This window comes from Gasterosteus aculeatus, chromosome 16 (genome assembly GCF_964276395.1).
Source record: "Gasterosteus aculeatus chromosome 16, fGasAcu3.hap1.1, whole genome shotgun sequence".
Lineage (NCBI taxonomy): Eukaryota > Metazoa > Chordata > Actinopteri > Perciformes > Gasterosteidae > Gasterosteus > Gasterosteus aculeatus.
Genome location: NC_135704.1, coordinates 3383571 through 3404021, shown reverse-complemented (window position 1 = coordinate 3404021; position 20451 = coordinate 3383571).

Genomic DNA, 20451 nt, shown 5'->3' with positions numbered 1-20451 from the left:
TGTCCTACGGAGTGACATTAATAAAAGATGGGATGGAGCAGCCTTGTGAAGTCCTCCCCTTGTTCTCCCGGCCACCTTTTACCTGCTTGGATGCTCAGTCCCAATGGTACAATGGAATCAACTGCAAGGAGGGGAGGGAGGGAGGGGGGGGGGACTCCTTTTCATTGTGTTCCATTAATCACGCTGATGTTTTTTTGATCACAGTAATCAATGGGTTGTGATTGTTCGCAGCCCAAATCTTTAATAGCAGATTCAACAGAAGCCGTTGTGGAGGAGCCTTGTTATCCCTTAGTGCCGGCAGCGCGTTCGACGGGAGAACAAGAAGCAGGGGAGCACTAATTTGAACCCAGCGAGGGTGTTTTAGAACAGCAGGTGTGCTATTTTGCATCTGATGAGCACCAACATCCCCCCCCGTCCCCCCCCATCCCCCACGACCAAACTGGTGCCATGAAATGTCCGTTAAAAAACGCTGGCGGAGGGAAATGACTGTGATTGCAAAGAAAGGTCCCTTTTGTGTATATTTTAAGCTGTGTTTTTGCAGTAAGACAGGTCCATTCATGGCATTCTGTGGGGGGGGTTTTGTGGGGGGGGTTAAAGGACTGAATGGCGGATGCGGCAGCCCGAAAGCGCAACCGCACCACGCGTCTGGCAGAGCGGCCCTGACGGAGCTCTCATCAATGTGACAGGACGTGATCAAGGGCAGTCCTGTGATGTGTCCGCTGGGCCTCAGTGCCCCCCCCCTCTCTCGCCCCCCTCCCCCAACCACAACAATCCTAATGGGCTCTGATGGGCACCTCCGTCTTGCCTGTCTAATTGATGTAAATAACTGTGCATTGGCACCCGCAGTCCTTCCCACCATCCCGTGCCTGCCCCTCCCTCTGTTTCTTACTAACAGTAGGGGTCAAAGGTTATGCTGACTGAGTGATCATTAGAATGGCAGCCCTTATTAGAGGAGCAGCTTGTCTGACACCCCGTCCGCGTCCCACAGAGGGACCCACCCCGTCCGCTGCATCTAGATCATATTACATGACACGACCTCAGAACGGATACTACGGCCGCCCTCACCACACTGTGGGCACGGTGGCATTTTTGGGGGGGGGATAGGGTCTCTCCCCCTTTCCCCCCCTCCCCCACCCCTTCCTTGCGTGTCACAGTTTTTCCCTGACAGCCACTCTGTCCGTCTGGCTTGGATGCGCTCTGTCATTTCAAGGAGGGCTTCTGTCGGCGGGCATCGGGACCGTTGTGTCTACATGCCCTGGCATTTTCCTGCGACGGAGCATCCAGCCACCCTCTGGAGAGTCTGCGATGGCGAAGGCCAATGATTAATAGTCAGAGATGGGCCATAAAGCGTCCAGTGTGGCCAGATGCTAGCCAGGCCTTTGCTGAGCTGGTATAATGGACATAGTCTGCCAATTTGGCTCCTTTACAAAGGCTGGAAGTTCCCCAAGATTGATTCCGTTTCTGTGTAGCGGTGCCCTGGGGGCTGAATGTTGACGAAGCGCTCCTATGAAAAATGTTGTGGTGTATTATGTTCAGCTGAGAAAAGCACTAAGGACACAAATATATATATTAAAATGTTACAGCGGGAATTTTTAAGCCAACTCTTAATGATTTTTATGATTTAAGTTTAAAGAAAAAGCTTTGTGGATGCAAAAAAAACGGAGTGGGGAGGTTGGGGGGAGCTGGCTGGGATCATTTGCAGCAGGAGCCTTCTGAGGCTTGTTTTGCAAAACAAAGCGAAGCAGCTAGACCCTTATTGAAAAATAAAGTGCAGTGAGACGGAAATGTATTAACTGGCACCAGTTAATGTGTGCATTATTCATTTCTGGTGAGCATGAAAAATGATCTAAAGAGGTTTGAAATTGCCGACGCGCAGGCTGACTGCACAGTGGCTGGGCTCGCCGGCTCGTTTCATCCTCTTGCATGGACGTTTTTTGGGGGTTGGGGGGGGGAGGAGTGCGAGCCCCTTCTCTGGACAGTAGGGCTTTTCCAGTAACAGCTGTGCATCTCTCACGAGGGGGCGGCAGCAGCACTGGGAGAGAGGCTGCTTGGGACAGATGGACCAGCCCGGCACCACCTCCCACCACAGCTCCTCTTATTAAAGACACATCGCCACCACTACGAACGTGTGTGTGCACTCGTGTCGTATGCCAGTCGTGCCAACTGTATTTCAAGTCCCCCCCCCCGTGGAAGCACAGAGCTGCAGAATTTCCCGCTGCTCTATTTTAATTTTTCTTTTCTTTTTTTCTCAACTTTTCTCCTCTTTCCTGCTTGACCTCTTGCTTTTTGAAGCCTCTCTTTCTGCCTTTAGTCTGCAGCGCTGCTTCAGTCGACGGCGGTGGTGGACGTGGTAGTCGGTGCCAGCGGCATATGGCTTTCCGCCGCGCTAAACATCCACACAAAAGACAGGCCCATCAGTCATGGCCGTGGCCGGATGAGGGGAGAGAGCAGGCCTCTGATGAATGGTGTTTAGAGCTTACCTGCTGTTAAAACATTACACCCCGAACACCGGTTCTCTAAAGCAGAACTGTGTAATACGGTTAAACCAAAACGCGGCCCTTGTGTGCACACGTCATGTACGCCGGGTCATAGCAAATAATAAATATGCTTCCTTAAAACCCCTCACACAGAACCCCGGGTCAGGCCTTGGTAGACCAATTAATGCAGAGCATCTGCTGTGTGGATGGAGCACGCTTAAAGAACTTCCGAGCCATTTTGTAGGCCTTTTTGAAAAGGAGGAGAGCTGCTTCCTGCCTGCTGCAATGGCTCTTATTGCTGGAGTAAGCATGGAACGGGTCGCCCCGATTAGACCAAATTAATCCATTCTTCGGGGGTTCTTTTTTTTTTTTCTGGTTCTATGGCAAAAACCGGGCGCCCCTTTGTTCTTCCTTGAGCCCCGGCGTTTTTTTTCTGCCAAATTTAACAGAAGGCTCAGAGGGTAACAGGGGTCCAACCCAGTATCACCTTCTGGAGCGGAGCAAGTAGCAGAGAAAGACAATCAGCCTGAACCCTGCTGTCTGCTGCACAAAGTGAAAAGACTCTAATTGGGCTTTTTTTACGCTGCATTTTCCTGCAGGATTGCTGGATCATGAAAAAGCAATTAAACCTGCAATTTGTTCATTCGCATTTTTATCCTTTCATCAGAAACAGACAAATTTGAAATCACTTATGTGAGTCAAGACTTGTGCTTTTTGTGGTATTTTTTTTATCTTTGAGAGACCAGCTGTCAGCTTAAAAAGTCCTATCACACATTTAGACAAATGGAAACATAGTCACATTACAAGGTAATTAAGGTTCTTCAGCAAGTGACCTCAAAAGGTGCCGGTTCAATTCAAATAACTACCAATCTCTGCAATTATTTTAAAATTTCCTCTGAAAGACTCTAATAGAAGTAAAGACCGGGCTGCAGTTCTCAATGTGACCTCTAGAGGCAGCGCTGCCCACAAAACCGTGACCTGCTGACTGCAGTGGAAAGTGAGAAAGCATTCAAGATGTACACCCAATGTTTATGGGATATTCTTTATATTTTGCCTTTAGGGACACGTTTACCATTCAGAAATTAAGGTAAAGCTAAAGCGTCAATGTTTGAAATATATGTTGTTCGTGTTAAAGGACAGCTTGTTGGTGTGTCAGTGAGTGAGCCACCACTGCACGACAACACAATCACAGACTTCTCAGGGTGAAATGTTTAAGGTAAAAATTGGGAATGATGCTTTTAACAAATATTAATTGAAGACGACTGTTTGACTGCATTACATTGAGCATTTCCCCATCAAAACAATAACCATCAATACAAACCATCAGAAATGATTTTCTAAACCCATTATTGAAGTAGATACATTTTAAGCTCTTAAACCAAGGGAGCTTCATAATTAAAGTTTCACAGGTTGTCTTGTAAGTAACTAATCATAGAAATCCTACGTCCTTCTGCGTGAAGCAGAATGATCTAAATCTCATTTATTGGGGATATTTCGATTCTACTGGTTCATGTTGATAAAAAAACAGACGGCATCCAAGTAAATGAGTCCACCTCAGATATCAATAGTCATTGAAAAGAACGTGTCAAGCTTCATTTAAAAACAACAGCCAAAATAGAAAACATAACCAGGTGGGTGAATCTACAATTAAACAGAGGTTACCATATAATTCATGTAAAATGTCACATAAAATTCTCATTCATTTCAAATGATTTGTTTTGTGCAGATGGAAAATTACCCCAAGCTTCAATCATTTTCTTAAATTAATTCTCTAGGCCATGTAGGCATTTTGTTGAGTCTGAAACATCCACAGCAGTAACTCATAATCAGGCACACAAAGGGACCACCAGCCCTCGGCCCCTATTTTCAATCCCAGCATTGTTAACCAAGCGCTTAACTATCTCCTGCAAAGGTTCCAGTCCGCGGACCCCATCGTAAATTAGGTCTGTTAATATCCCCTCTGCTCCGGGACACACATGGGACAACCACACACGCACACCCTGCTCAGTGCAGGACAAGGCTTTGCGTTTTCTTTTTCTCCCACTATGATAAACTATTACACCCCAGACGGCGTCAACGTGAAATACCTTCATTTGCATCAGCTTTAAAAAAAAGAGTGAGAACTGAGTTCTTGTTATGCCAGCGGCCCACCAGTGTCTCCATAAAATTCACTTTAGCCACGGGGGTCCTGAGACCTCGCTAAATACTGCCCCAATACTGCTGTCAACAGTCCGTCAATCACATGACAAATCCCCCTGATTAAACGGGGCCTCGCCGGCTGCCTCTCAATGCGCTGGATTCAAGTCCGTTTGGTCTGCACACTGAATTCTGTCGTTTCTTACAAGCAGGAGATTTTACACACAATTTAAAATGTCAATATCAAGCTTTTAGAAATGTCTTAAAAGCACTGTGCATTGTCAGAGCTTTTGAGTTCAAAGGATTTTCTATTTTCTATTCTATTCTATCTTTCTGCAAATGCACCATTTTGTTGTTTTATGAGCATAAACATGCAAATAATGAACTAAGCGCCATTAGATTGAACGAGATTATTTTGCTGGTGCATTTGTACCAGATCACAGTCTTTTAAATGATGTAGCAGATATCACAACCCAAAGTAACTACATTGTAACCATAAAAAAAGAGGGGTTTGAGCGGAGCGGAGGCATCGTACAAATCAAGCCACCTCGCTGAGAGCGTCCGAGCCGTCTCTAGGCCAAAGCCTCAGACGGACCGCCGGACGAGAGGGGAGGCGAGGGGAGGCGACGTCTGATCTGACGCCGGGTAGCCGCCTCTAAATCCTGGAGGTTTTGGTCCCGAAGTGGACGGCTTTAAGCTAAACCCCCTTTCAAACGTGCTAAATGTGTTTTTGTAATTAAACCCATACAATTAACACTGACAAGCACAGGTCACAGGGAGCACGGCTCACCCGTTCAAACGGACCCCTCGCAAGTGAAAGAGGACAAGAGAAGGAGAGGTGAAGAAGGAGCGAGAGGGAGGGAGAGGGAGGGAGAGAGGGATGCCCCCAGAAAGTTGCAGAGGTGCCGAGAGAGGGAGAGAAAAGAAAGCAGTGGATAGATGAAGGGTGAGGCGGGGGGGGGGGAGAAGTGTGAGAGAGAGAGAGAGAGAGAGAGAGAGAGAGAGAGAGAGGCACCTCCATTGAAGCCGTATGGATTTCAGCACTGGGCCTGTATAGCGCCCTGCGAGTTAACCCCCAGACCACAGTGTTTATTCTGGAGCTGTGTTCCAGATCTGGGGGGATATCCAGTTCCCCGACATCAAAGACGCAGAGCTGTTGGAGCAAAGCTTTTAGCTGCTCCTCAAAGCCCGACATTAAGTGAATTGGAGCAGCTGTGGCAATTTGTGACAATATTTTTACTATAAATACAGCCTCACGCGGGCCTACCAGCAGCACGAGGACTACCACGAACAAGATCTGCGACGGGGCAACAACAGAAAGATGGATCCGGATGCATTACTCGCGAAAGAAAAGGGTGTCAATGTGGAATCATTTTGCAAAAATTCTAAATTGTTAATAGATAAAATGATGTTATATGAAGTGCTCTATTTTTATTGCGTTGTTTAAATCATGCAGGAGAACATTATTCACTGACAATACATCAGACAACTTTCATTTCAGGAGTATGTTTTCAATCACACTCTATTACTACTTTTATTTTGACTTGTATCAAGTTATTTACTGCTTTAGTGCAATGGAAATGAAGACGACAAATGAAAAATAAACATTGTGTGAGGTTATTCAACTCTGCAATGAAACACGTTTTAGATCATAAAACAAGTGACATTGCAATTCTTTTAGTGTGTGACATAAATAAAAAACACAAGTCCGTGAAGCTTACAACACCTTTTTAAAGAGCGCACAGTTAAATCTCTGCCCAACCAGCCATGAAATCATAATGGATCTCTTTCAGAGGCGGCTGCGACGGCTCCACTCATTGTTGTGGAGCCATTCAAAAAGCCCTGGTCCTTCCCTCGCCGGGCCGCCCGACATGAAAGGACTTAATAGAGCAGGGTGAGGCCTGCACACTAAAAATCTGCCTTCAGTCTTTGTGTTGTCCGAATTATCCGTCTAATTATAATTATAGTTCACTGCCGCTCTACGTTTTTTATTCCTCAACGTTTCAACCATTTTTTTTCTCCCTCTTTCCATATTAATACATTATGCACAGTGTCCGTCACAACAAGGGGCCTCAGTCGTGCGTCTCTTTCTTCAATGCACCAACCCACAACCTAGAAATATAAAACTGTCATGTATTGTATCGATACAAGCAAATCAAATACAGATGTTGTGAATTTGACAACTGAGAGATGTTTCTTTAAAACGGGGATGAGACATTGTGTTTGTGCGTTGGTCACGAGGGAGCCTCGCCATCTTAGTGGGTCCTTAGTGTGCGACCGATGTCACAGGCCGCACGGCCTGATGGACACAGCTGTCCTGCCCCGGGCCAAAATCAGATAGTGGGAGAAGATACAGACAGGAAAACGGAGAAAGAGAGGGAGGGGATGCAATAGAGTGTGTGTGTGTGTGTGTGTGTGTGTGTGTGTGTGTGTGGTGGCGTTGATTGTCCTCTGGCAGTTTCTGGGGCATGTGCCCACTCAGCGTGGCACCCCCCTCCCCTCCCCCGCCCCAACGCCGACCCCACCAAAAAGTTTACACAACGCGGACGGCGGAGCAACACACACAAGTGGAGTCACCGCGCTGCACGCAGATACACACTCTCACACGGGCGGGTAACACCGGGGGCACAGAAACACGGGTACCGGGCCGGGACACCAACCCGGCAACGAGGTGAAACATGGCCGCTGTTGTTGCTGCCGAACAATGGGATGAACACAAATGGCACAGGAGAGAGAGGAGCTGGTCGCTCACACGACACTCAACGCCTTCAAGGCTTATTTCGACTTATTGTTTGCTTGTTCATTAAATTCTATGTTTATTTTTCATTTTAAAATCCAAAGCCTGTTCACCGATCACCAAGTCAAATTCAAACTTTTAAACCAGCTGTTTTTGAATAATGTTTTTACAATGCTTCAGTATGAAAGAGCAGGAGGGATGGTAATGAACAAAACAACACCAACATGTTTTGCCAAATACATAATAATGACAAATATGAAAATGTATGGAAATGGCATTGAAACTTAAAACATTGAAACAATCCAGTTCACTTAGTTGGTTTTAATAAGAATTTGCACAACCCTGACATGTTCCCATCCCGACACTGCGGTTCTGCTGAAAGTCATTAAATTCTAATACTGAGAATGCTGGTGAGCCCTGCAGAATCTACCACACGCTCTCCTGGGCGCCGGCGCACGAGGCCCTTATTTGTGGCGGGACACGGCCTCACACAACGCCGGGCCGGGCCGGGCCGGGCCGGGAGAACGGGGGGGGGGGGAGGCCCAGAGCGCATGTTACAAACGGAGGAAGGAGCCACTCCGACCGCTGGAGAGCCGCATGTGCTCGGTGGGGGCCGCGGAGAGCCGCTCCGACACCGCTCACGCTGTCAACGCGCTGACACGTACATACGCAAACAGTTGTGTGCGTCGCACGCGCACTCGCTGCAGAGCCGGGCCAATTAACACCCTGCCACAGCACCAATCAGGGTTTTTTTTTTTTTCGAAGCAGTGGTGGAACAGGACGGCATGTGTGGATAATCATACATGCAAATTAGATGAACAAGAGAGGCACCTATTCAGGCTGACACCTATGAGAGACCCCGATGTAAATGTTTTGGATAGCGAGATTTATCTGAACGTATTTGACACGGTGAGAGCGAACACGTGGAGAGGCAAAGACAGAGGTCATCCAAACAAGTAGGGGTCAGTTTGCAAATACTTCTTTGGTGGAGTCAAGAAATATAACATTACCGCTGATTGACTCAATCTTTTTTTGGGTGCCCGTGAATCTATTTTATATAAATGTGAAAGATGGAACGCAGAAGGTCCGTGAGAAAACCGTCTTCTTTCGCTGAAGTTTGACTCCGAAACCAGAAGATGGCAACATACCTCTGGCTCAGACGCCGCCCGCCTCCGCTGCTCTCTTACCTATTCATGTATTCATGTTCACCCGGTGCTCCATTTATATATTTATTCATTTACTTGTGCTGCAATACAAACATTAGAGGCGATGAAGAGAGGAGCAGGTAAATGTAGTGAATTATTGACTCCACTGCTGGTGGTTTACACGAGATAAAAGCCGGACGCACAAATCCCTACGGTTTGGTCTGAGAGTATGATGTACTGTCCTTATGTGTGTGTGTGTGTGTGTGTGTGCGTGTAGGCACATGTGTGTATCTGTCCCTAAGGAAAAGGGAGATCAACCGTGGATCGATGGACTGCACGGTGGCAGCGGAATTTGTTCTCGGCTCTTCAGAAAATGTAATGTTCTGTACCAATCCACACTGATGTCCCTCACCCTCCCTCTCCTCCTCCTCCTCCTCCTCCTCCTCCTCTTCCTCTTTACTGTATGGTGTTGGTTGCATAAGCAAATAAACAGAGACCACTACAGGGTTTCGACATTATTAACACCCAGGAGGCATCAGGCCTGACTAACGTGGAGAGGGTTTGCGTTTGCCACTCGTCGCGTGTGTGAAGAAGTGACGCAGCAGAGCGAATCGTAAATGCGTCTCTTAGTTACAGTATCAGCACCCTGATCCACTTTACCCACTACGGCAACGGCTGTCACTTCAAACATGGTAAACAATCTAATATTTGATGTACAGTAGCGTGAGCCACCCTCACCTCATCCTCCTCCCCTGCTTGTTTTCATGTGTGTGTGTGTGTGTGTGTGTGTGTGTGTGTAGTCAGTGGGAGGGTTCACAATGAAGACAGACACGCTTTGATAGCGATGCAGAGATTTAAGCATGAAGGCTGCTTTTTGTGTGGTAAGAAAAAGAAATGATAATAAAAATATATTTTAAAAGTACATTTTCACACTCATACATTCAGATTTTATTTATCATAATAAAACATTTTTGGGGGATTTTTTAAATTATAAACAAACTCCATTGTAAGAGTGTTTGCCGGCAGCAGCTCTACGTACTTTTACCACGCAGGTGCCGCTGGAGGAAAATGGCATTTTTTCTTTTCTTTTTCTTTCTTAACAGCATCGACACCAGGATCGTCTGAGAGGAATTCCACATCAGCGTCAAACTGTACAGTTGTACACAGTCGCTGTGGGTCCACAGCCAAGACGGCCCGCCAGGGCAATGTGGCCTGACCGAGCGGGAAGAGCCAGTTGGTTGGCTGAAGTGTGAGAGCTGGGAGCGGAACAATTACAGCAGTCACTTACCATCACAGTGTCTGGTTAAGGCAATGGCCCAGCGGGACGCCGCGGGCCAAGAATGAAGCTTTCATCCAGCTTGTATCAAAAGATCAAGCTGGTCATGCCAGAAACAACAAAACAATATGCGAAGCCCAGGAAATGGTTTAAAACGTGTTATTTATTTTTCTTCTAGAGTTTTTAATAATTGAAAGTTATAGAGATATGGTGGACTCACCTGTTGGTACCGTTGCAAAAGCAGATTACGGGTTTATTGTCAGGAATCTTATATATTTTGTCGGCAATTTTTCCACCACTTCTGTTCACAACATGTGTCTTTTGGCATCTTTTGCAATTTGGAGGACTAGTAGCAGACATGACAAACATGAGAAATTAAACTCTATTAATATTTTGTCAGCTTTCAAAATAAAATGTAACATCCTACAGCTCAGGTCCAGATGGAGAATGTGACTTGAGTGAAACAAAAAAAAAAAAAAAAAAACATATGCCAAAGTATCCACCAACATGGGCATTCAAATGCATTTACACAGATGCTCCAATATCTGCATGCGCACACACACACACACACACACACACACACACACACACACGCGCACACAGGACACACAGGAACAGAGCTGCGGCAGGTGACCGTATTTGCCCCTCGTCCTCAGGTTCAGTGGTGGCCAGTCCTGCAGCCTCACCTCTCCCTGTCATGTTGGATTCTCCTGGTAGGATCCATCATCTGGTTGGCAGTCCGGGTGCCAGTCAGCTGATTCCCAGGGGACCCCCAGCCGACGGGAGCCGGGAGGCACTGGGCTGAAGCCTCCCCAGCCTCGGCAGCAGCTGTGTGGGATACAGAGAGAAGTGCGGCACAGATGTGGGGAGTCTGGAGCCAACAGAAGGTACGGCTGATTTCAATGTTGGCCGTGTTTGTTATTCCACCTTTTCCGGGGAGGAAGAAGTAGGCCCTTGATCTGGCTCACAGCTAAACACTTAGCTTTGTTCCCCCCTAACTGAATTACCGCAAGAAGAACGAGGCGCGGGAAGAAAACCACAGGGAAAAAGGGAGAAAAAAAAGACTTAGGGGGCCCCGAGGAGAAATGTGGTGACCGAGTGCGGAGTGCGACTATGGGCCTCTGAGCTGTGACACACCTCTCCTTCTGCTGCCGATCCTGGAAGTAACCCCTTCACTTGTAAACTGTATAACTTCATTGATATTTATTCTGAACATTTTTTCTTACAATAACTCTCTTTTATGACAATCTTCTAACCCTCCTGCTCAAAGGGTGGGAAGCGCTTCGGCCCACCGTAAACAAACGTGCTCAGCTGACTCACAGCGGACCCTTGTGATGAATAGCACCAGTCAAAAAATCCTAGCTAACGCTCATAACCACATTTTCACAGGGAATCTTGCACAACTTCATTTTGTAGTAACACTATCCACCTTGTAAAAATGAACACCCTCTCCTAACAGCACAAGTGAGAAATGGGATAGTTTTCCCACTGAGTTCCCAGATGTAGAATTGCCATTGTGTTCACACACCCGGTGTTAGCCCAAGACGGCACCCTCCAATACCGCTCCGTCTTGGCTTTGCAGGAAAAACAAAGACTGTGATATGGAAGAGGTGGCAGTGTGAAGCTGTCAGTACAAAATGCTTGTTTATACTAGAATAACCCCGAAAGCAAAAGCTCTGACAGTTTCTTCTCGTGTTGCATCTGAAAACCATTGTCCTAATAAATATTTGAGATCCCATGATGTGCCTCATGCTGGAAAAGGCTGCGCGCGCGTGTGTGTGTGTGTGTGTGTGTTTGTGTGTGTGTTCAGTACGGCGGAGCAGAGTACATCTGCAGAGGTAAGGAAACAGGCTGTTAGCATAGAGCGTTGACAACTCCATCAGGCCGGTCTCAAGGTAGCTGTCAATCACAACAAATCATCTCGTCCCTCAGCGCCGCGAGGACCTCTCTCCACGACTACACACATGACAGGCCCCTACAGCTCTATTTACCCATGCACGCCCTGCCCGTGCAAACGAGTCCGTAATTGGAAAAACAGGGAAGGAGAAATGGCGGGGAGGGGACAGAAGGGGGGCGATGAAACGAAGTTGGTCCCGACAACAAAGCGAGTGAATGCTGCCTTTTCACCGGCGACGTTGGCATTTGGAGAGTGGGTTGGCACGGCGCATTGAAAAGCAAAGGCGTTCTCATTCACTCTCCTGTTTAGGGGAGCGTGTGTGTGTTTTGTCTGTGTTTTAGTGAAGGGGGTGGTGGGGGTGGTGGGGCGGGGGGGTAGCACGGGGTCTTTGCAAGACTCATTTTCAGCTATCTATAATTAGATTAATGTGTTGATGGCGTAGCACAAAGCCAAGCCCACTCAACTTCCCATCCCAGAGCACACGAATTAGGGACCAAACACGTCTCTCTCTCCATTCCAGGCGGAGGCGGCGGCGGCGAGAGTGTTTAGCGTACCCTTTATGATGGGGAAGGACGTTAATTGTGTGCCATTACCTCTAAAGTGTTTACTTGTTGTATTAAGCACCGCGCTAATTGATGCGGAAATAAAAAATTGTTGCCACAGGCGAGGATGGGGAGTGAACCAGAGTCAGGGATGGCGGATAAAAGATTATCGTAGAGAACATATGGAGATGGCACCGCTTTGAAAGTGTGCACAATATGCCCACCGGCGCCACATGGGATGATGAGTGCAGTGCCAATGGCGGGCACCATCCCCCTAACGTAAGGTTTTTTGGGGGGAATGAAAAGAAAGCCTGATGGTAGGTCCGTCTGCATATTCAGCAGGAGACAACGTATGGATGCTGCTTCTGAATGAATAAAACATTCCGGTGTTCGGCTGGAACTGCATAACACGGGAACTGATATTATTGACAGAGTCAGTGCCTTGCTCGTGAGCACCTGTGAACGGATGAGTTTAAAACATGGGGTCGTCGTTTGGTACAGGGGTAGAGTTCATCAATCCCGATGAATGTTCTCCTGTGAGCCACAAAGTCACACATAACGCCGCCTTCATGCAAGTTGTAAAGGTTGTATTTTCATCACAGAGGAAAGCAGAGTGTGTACTTGGCATTGATTGGCTTTAATTAGGGTGAAAACATCTATTAGGAAATTAGTGATCGTTTTGTGCTGAGGGATTAAAAAATCCTGCAGATAGAAATATTATATTTTATATAAATTTTACAAACGATACAGTGAATATTACATTTCATTACCTACTATTACTGTTTTATGACACATTATTCAATAACTGGCATTTTTATTTGGATTTTTTGACAGGCTATGGCGTGACTTTATTTAATGCTAAACAGTGACTCTTTTACAGCAACACTGTTGATATAACAGAATATCCAAGTACATTTATATAAGTGTACTGTGTTGTCTATTTATTAAAAAACTACAACTTTAATAACATGCTACAGAAAGACTTTTTATGATGTACCATAGCACTGGTTCTCAAACTGGGGGTTGCGGCTTCATCACCAACCCTAAAAAAAAAAGAATGGAAAAAAAAGAGAAAGGAAAGAGAAAAAGAAAGAAACGAAAGCGACATGAAGACGTGACCCGCGTTGTGTTCTAGCCCCGCCCCCAAAAGCGGCTCAGGGTACAAGCGGACCAGGACCGAGAGGGAGAGAGCGCGGGACAGAGGGAGGGAGGGAGGGAGGGAGAGCGAGAGAAAGTGTAAAAGTTAAGTCTTATGTAATTATTTTACAAATAAAAACACATTTTTATATGTCGTATTATGCTATGACTTTTTATGACAGTATCCAGCGACTTTTTCTCCTATATTAGAATTTGACATTTGACAAGTCACTCATGCTATAACTCATTTGCAACATACTACACTATGACTGCTCATGGTATATTGTAATGTGACTTTTAGTAGACACACATTTTTTAAATACTTTTTCGGCACACTGTAGTAAGTCATTTCTGTGACTCAACATCTGTGATGTTATAACATACTGTACTTTCCCGTTTTAAGCCATTCTAAGAAATTATTTTTCATAAAATATTGTATTATGAGGTATTTGTGTAATACTACACTATGACTTTTGTCTATTTATGACTTATATATGACTATTTGCAACATTCTATGTCTCATTTAAACTAGGATACACTTATGTCATATTCTATCCCTTTTTACTGGCCACTATTACATCTATTATACTATATCCTTTATATGAACTTCTATATTAGATGATTTACTATACTATGACAAATTATGATATCTTATCATTTCATGATAAACTGTGATTTTTAAAACGTTCTTTATATTTGTATGGCATACTATACCATGACCTTTGATGATGTAATGGGTAATGTCATCATAATCACTTTTTTTGACATACTATATATTACATACTATCCTTGAAATGCTCATTGTCTCCATTTTGAGAGCTACTATAAAGCAATGGAATCCTCCCATCCTGCACCATTAAAACCATTAAAATGACATGTACCATTCTTCACCAATATGTTTGAAACAACCTTTCCATAGTGTATTTTCAAAACCTGAGACTTTCTGTGTGAGATGTAGCCGGTAAACGCATTGGCAGGTGCCAGCCAGATGTACAGAGGTATTAATGTGCGGCTGTGTGTCTGACTGCCGCTACCATTGAATGTGAAACGCAGACAAACAGAGGCGGCCATTTAAAGAGCCAGAAGTCCAGGAGGAGCCTGCAGTGAATGAAGAGATTCAGAGAGAGCCTCGGAGGCCCTCGCCAGAGGACCGGCCGCTGCCTCCAAACCCGCTGTGTTTTTGTATGCAGATTCCCCTTGTCAGAATTCATTTATTCTAACGGAGTTATCCGAGAGAGCGGGTTACGGGACGAAAATAGTCGCATTCACATTTGTCTTGAAAAACATTTGGAAGGCTAATGCCATGAGAACATGCCGTTGATGTGCCGGTGTTTGCGTAAGAATCTGATCCAGCGCGCCGCCCGCTTGCTGGCCAAGAGAAACAGCTCACACAGAAAGGAGAGCACTGATACCGCTTACAGGGTTCAATAGTCGAAATCCGCTCTTGGGGAACACATTTTATATTGCCAGGAACATTTCCACCAAATGCAACTGTTTGATCCTCGAGCAAAGCCAGAAAATCTATATTTTTTTAAGGGGTCATTAGATCACTCCGTTCAAATCTTCACACAATCCCTTCTTTGTTTATCAAAATAGATGACAAAATCGCTTGCTATGAAATGATAAATCCCCGGCGTTTGAAACGTGAAGTCACAACCTTGTTTTCTCTGTCTGTTTGTGTCTGTGTTTCATTCCCTCTCCCCCGCTTTCTTTTGCTCGGCACAGGTGGTAGGAGCTTCCTGGTAGAGTCTTTCTCATTCCTTTTTGTTCCCCTTCAATTGCTCTGATGGGGAGCTGTTGATGATGATGGCAGTGCTGGCTGTCCATTGATTTGCTGTGGCCCCCAAGTTGTGAGTTCACAGCAGATGACACTCTTCCTTTGGCTTTAATTAGAGCTGGCCCCATCTTCTCTTCTCTCCTGCCCTGGACATGGTTTGACACATGAACACAAAAAGCTTCTACACACAAAACTCCCTGCTAGGAAATAGCCAACACTCACCTACTGTGGCTTTTATTTAGTGCCTTGAGCTGCATGGTCAAGAAAGGATATTTGTTTCTTGTATTAAAAACAAAAATGACTTTTTTGGAACAGTTGTGCACCAATCTATGGCAGCATATAGACGTAATACACTTTATGCACAATGCACTGCTGTAACCGAACACATTAAAGACACAAACATTAAACTGGTGGGGTGATACTTAACGTTTTTCCTTATATCTATAACGAGGCATTGTCCTTCACCCTCCTCTCCCGAGGCAAACAGGGACCTCACCTTACCATCTGTCCAAGACTTAAGCCAAACCAGACCTGGGAGTGGAGAGAGTAGTGTGGTCTGGAGTAGGGGCTATTATCTTGGTGGTCATGGGTGCTTGCACATGTTTTGTGGTTGCCCCTGGGGTGTCTTCTCACAGTTATTAGCAAACCGTATTCATTTAGAACCATTGTGGGTCACTCGAGACTTGCATAGCACTCTTTCACTGTTCAAAAACAAATGAGACGAGCTCTGACAGGCCGTCATAATACACTGACAGTCAATTGGACTTGGTGCAACCCGGCCTCTGAAAAAATGAGTCACTGTTGTCTGCTTCTTTCTTTGGTCCTTATTGTCTGATGAGGGAGAGGGACCTACTGGACCAATGGCATGGATGCACAGTCCACTCAGATGAAGATGCACAAGACTTACAACTAAAACTTTGGTACGCAGTATAAATGTGTAGAGGGGTTACGTTGAGTGGTCGATGAAAATGTGATCTGATACATGTTATTGGCACAAAATGAGGCAAGGCCAATAAATCTGAGTTTGAAAAAAAAATGAATCATGTTTGTTTTTTTTGTATAAAAAAAGAAAACGGTCGCCACAGACCTGAACGCCATACAAGGGTTAAATACCTCTGGAGCTAAAATTAGCAGAGTAAATTAGTACATCATTAATTAACAAGCGTTAGCACTGGTATACTACGCTAGTCCCCGAGGTACCCGGAAAGTACATGTGCTGCTTATGCTTTCTAATCACTATAACAGTAAAAAGGTGGTAGGTCTATGCTGCAGGATCAGTACAATATAGACCTACCTCACTTGTGCATTATTCTGCCTTCATTCATGCTCCACTGTCTTGATCTTTCGGGGATGTGGTGATTCACTTTTACATTTTGACCTGTAGGTTTGTCTACCTTCATCTTTTTAATGTGTTTTCACTGCAAAATCAGTTTGGCATCTTGCATATATCCTTAAAACAAATATCCCTTCCGTGTTTCTTCACACAGCGATTGCAGTTAGTGACAATCTGGACTCTGAAAACAGAGCAACAGAAGCAAAACGTAGCAGCAGCAGTTGTTCTAAGGGACAATCACTCATAGTTTTTGCACCTTCAACACTGAACAAGCTTCCCAGCTGCTGTTTAGTACTGTTGGACCCTGAAAGCTGTTTGACCTTGGCTTTTAGGAGATGAATGATTTCACTTAACTATTGCATATGTTTCTTTTTATTTATTTTTACTTCCTCAAGCAAACATGACATCATAAGTGCAAACAAAAGTAAAGCAACATGTTGAAATTCATGTTGCAAATTTTCATCATGCATGTTATTCATTTGTATTCCAGCAAGACTTGTTGCCTAGTTTGCTTCCTTTTTTTCTGGGTGATTTTTATTTATTTTAAAGAGTAAATACGAGTTTTTCCCACACACGCTTGTGCAGATCATTTGCGTACATGTCAAGGTTTGGTTGGCCTCTAATCTTTGTGGTGTGTTCTGGTAAGACTTTTCTTACACATATAAAGCATCACTCTGTCTTTGCTGAGGGCAATTATTTGTCCTGGGCTAATAAAGATTCTGATAATACTAAAGCTAAAACAAGAGCTGCCTTGATTTCTCTTGATTACCCTGTAAAGCCTCCTGAAAAGGTTTCCATGATGACTTTTGGAGGACATTCGGATTAGTACAACATAGAAAATCGTGCACTAACACAAATAGAGAGATCTCAAACCTTTGCTCACATAGAGTAACTGCAGTTCTAAAATGCACATGCTTGACTGCCTGCCTGCAGTAAAGGACATAATCAATGCAGTCTTATAGCAGCACTGACCGGTGGGGGGGCATGACCTGCCAGGTGACCCATGTATGTCTCCTCTAGTGCCAGCGCATGCTGGTGAGTGTGTATGTGCATGTGTCTGGTAGAGTGAAAGTCAGCTGGTCATCCATGCAAGCACCGTAGATTTCCGTTTACAGGTCGAAAGGTGTACGGTGCACCGCTACGTGAGCATGAGAAATGTCTGCTTAAATGTCTACCGTGACCCATTCTGTGATCCCCAGTAACGAACCCTACCAGCAGCTCGCATATACTACAGGGGCAGATCCCTCTTTGAGCATTACACCTTCCTGAACAGACTAAGTTTAGAACTGAGGACTCCCAAATAGCAGTAGTTTGGAGCAGAGTGGATGTCCTGTCATTAGGCCAATCAGGGGAGTCCTCTTTGGGCCATCGTAAATCTCCAGCTTTGTATGGTTACTGGGAGGTCTGGGAAGTGAAGATTTCCCACTTGTTATTCTTGGGAAACCCCAGACAACCTCCCCCTGAACTCAGGTCACGCAAGGTTATGACCTTGGGACGATCATCATTGTTGTGTCCGTAACTATGGCAATGCAGCGCCTCGGTGGTATGAGAGTCACACCCTCTGTGTGACACAAGGTCACTTCCCTTTGTGAATATAATGTGTTTGAGCTGGAATAGTATAATAATTAGAGAACATTTATTATCATTTCTCCAACACAGAAGCGATTGTTTATACATACCTTTATTTTTTTCCGTGTTGGAGTGTGTGGGTTGTTTTCTGTGGAGAGTTCTTTGCAAAGCCCTCAAAAAAGACACCACCCGCCTCTTTCTGTGTCAGTGGAAAGCTGAGCTCCAGTACCAGCCCAGTGCCATCAGCACAGGGATACGCTTTAGGACAGAACCTTGACAGGCTTTCAGAGTCTCCTGGGTAATTGCACACCCGGGGGAGGATCAGCAGGCTTCCAACAAGTGGTCTTAAGGGCTTTCATACTATGAGGATCTCTGGCGACTGGACATAGGAAAATAGGTGACAGGAGCTGGGGAACAATAATAATACACTTGTGTTGTCATATATGCAGCCTTATAGTATGTGCCTGTGTTTTATATGTGTTTTATATGAAATTATATTCTTTAAACAACAGAAATGTAATATATTTATTTTTATGACTTCAAAAATAACATTTTAAAAGTCACACAGTGCTGCAGTAAAATCAAAATGACATTAAATTGACAATCACAGTGTAATGGATACTCTATATTTTACTTTCAACACCATGATTTCATTGTGTGTTATTATCATAACAAACATCTTGCCCATTTTCTACATTTACCGCAGAATCTGAAGCAAAAAAACTTTAAACCTTTAACCTCCAGCACTGAAAAAAAGTTTCCTTAAAAGCATCAAAACGTGTTCTTGTGACTTCTGTTCCACTTCCAGTTCTTGTAACAACCATATAGGCCATGCCAAATGTACCCAGAAATAAGCTGGGCCTCCCCACTGTCTCTGAGATTGCCCACCCAGGAGTCTGGCACACGCCACAGCGAGCAGGAGGCCCTCTGGATTACAGTAATACACACTATCTCATAATGGAAAGCTGCCTTGCACATTTCCGTCTCTCCGCCCTCATTGTCCACACTACCAACTGCACAATCAGGACACGAGACTGTGATTGCACCCGTTGACGTGTGTGAGTTTGCTGGTGTGGTGCCACCCCGTCGGCCCCTTGCCTTCATTTTTTTGGGAACTGAGCACCGCTCGTCTCCCAAAAGGTAAAAAAAAAGAAGAAAAACCGAAGGACCGTATGGCGCTGATAAGTGTGTCATGACATGTAAAAATGGGCCGATGACATCGTAAACCAAAGCGATCCCTCGGACACGGTTTGATTCATGTCAGGCAGCGGAGGTCACGAGTCACGAGGGAAACAATGGCATGAGCATATTTATCCTGAGATATTCACATGGTAAAATAAACAGCCTGAGCCGCCCGGTTTGGACCCCGGCACACTCTGGGCAAACTCCGCCACTTTCCCTCTCGGCCCGTAATCACCAGAGGCTGTAATTAATGGGAAGGCTGACCTGTGGTTCAGGGCAGTAGAAAGGAAAGCCAAACAAAGTTGAAAGCCATTAAGAGGAAAGGGAGTTCGAGGGGAAGAGAGACACAGAAGCATGGGGGGGGGGGGACTCGGTTAGCCACCCAGTCTTCCCTGGGTGACTAACAAAGGTGCAGGTGGGTCGGGAGGAGCAGAGGTGCACTCTGGCTGGAGTTTAGCGCACCGGGCAGAGGTCACTAAGTGGCTCGCCTACCAAAAACCCATCGGTGAGTACACGCCAATCAGGCTTGGTGCTCCGAACAATGGACCATGTGTGCCTGTGAGGGTTGTGGGAGGGGTGGCGGTAACCAGCAGAACGCCGCCGATCGACGTGGACGAGATCCTTGAAAAGGACACAAAAGCTGTGGAAGGGGGAGAGTGAGATGGGAGGCCGGAGGCAGACAGACGGACGAGGGGCAGGATCCCCCAAAGTTGCAGACGGGCGAGTCTTCCAACCTGTATTTATCCAGGAGGTTCCAGCGGATTGAGGCGGATACAGTGACACTTAGGACAAGCATAGGACAGATGCTTTCTCACACGGGGACAAAGGGGATTTGAAGACATTAACAAACCCCAAGTCTCAAATATCCACTATTAAAATGTTATTGGCCCTTTGACTTTGGTTTGGCGTTACTTCTCAGATTGCTGGTATTGTATTTCAGCGATACGTCCTAGTATACTAAAACTTAAATGACAGGGTGCAAAACAAACATATTCGATCGGGACTTCCATTTCTTAGTCACTGAAGATGAAGTCTGCATCTACATCGAGCTCATTCTGTGGTAATTTGTCCTCATGGCCTATCTGCTGTTTGGGAGCATGTTTTATTAGACAGTCTGACTTTCACCAATATAAAAGCTAACCATAACAGAGAAAAGCAACACTTTGCTGACCCTGCTGCAGTGTTGCAATGGAGTTTGACATAAAGTATCAGTTTGGACACATTTTCTCATTCCATTCAATGA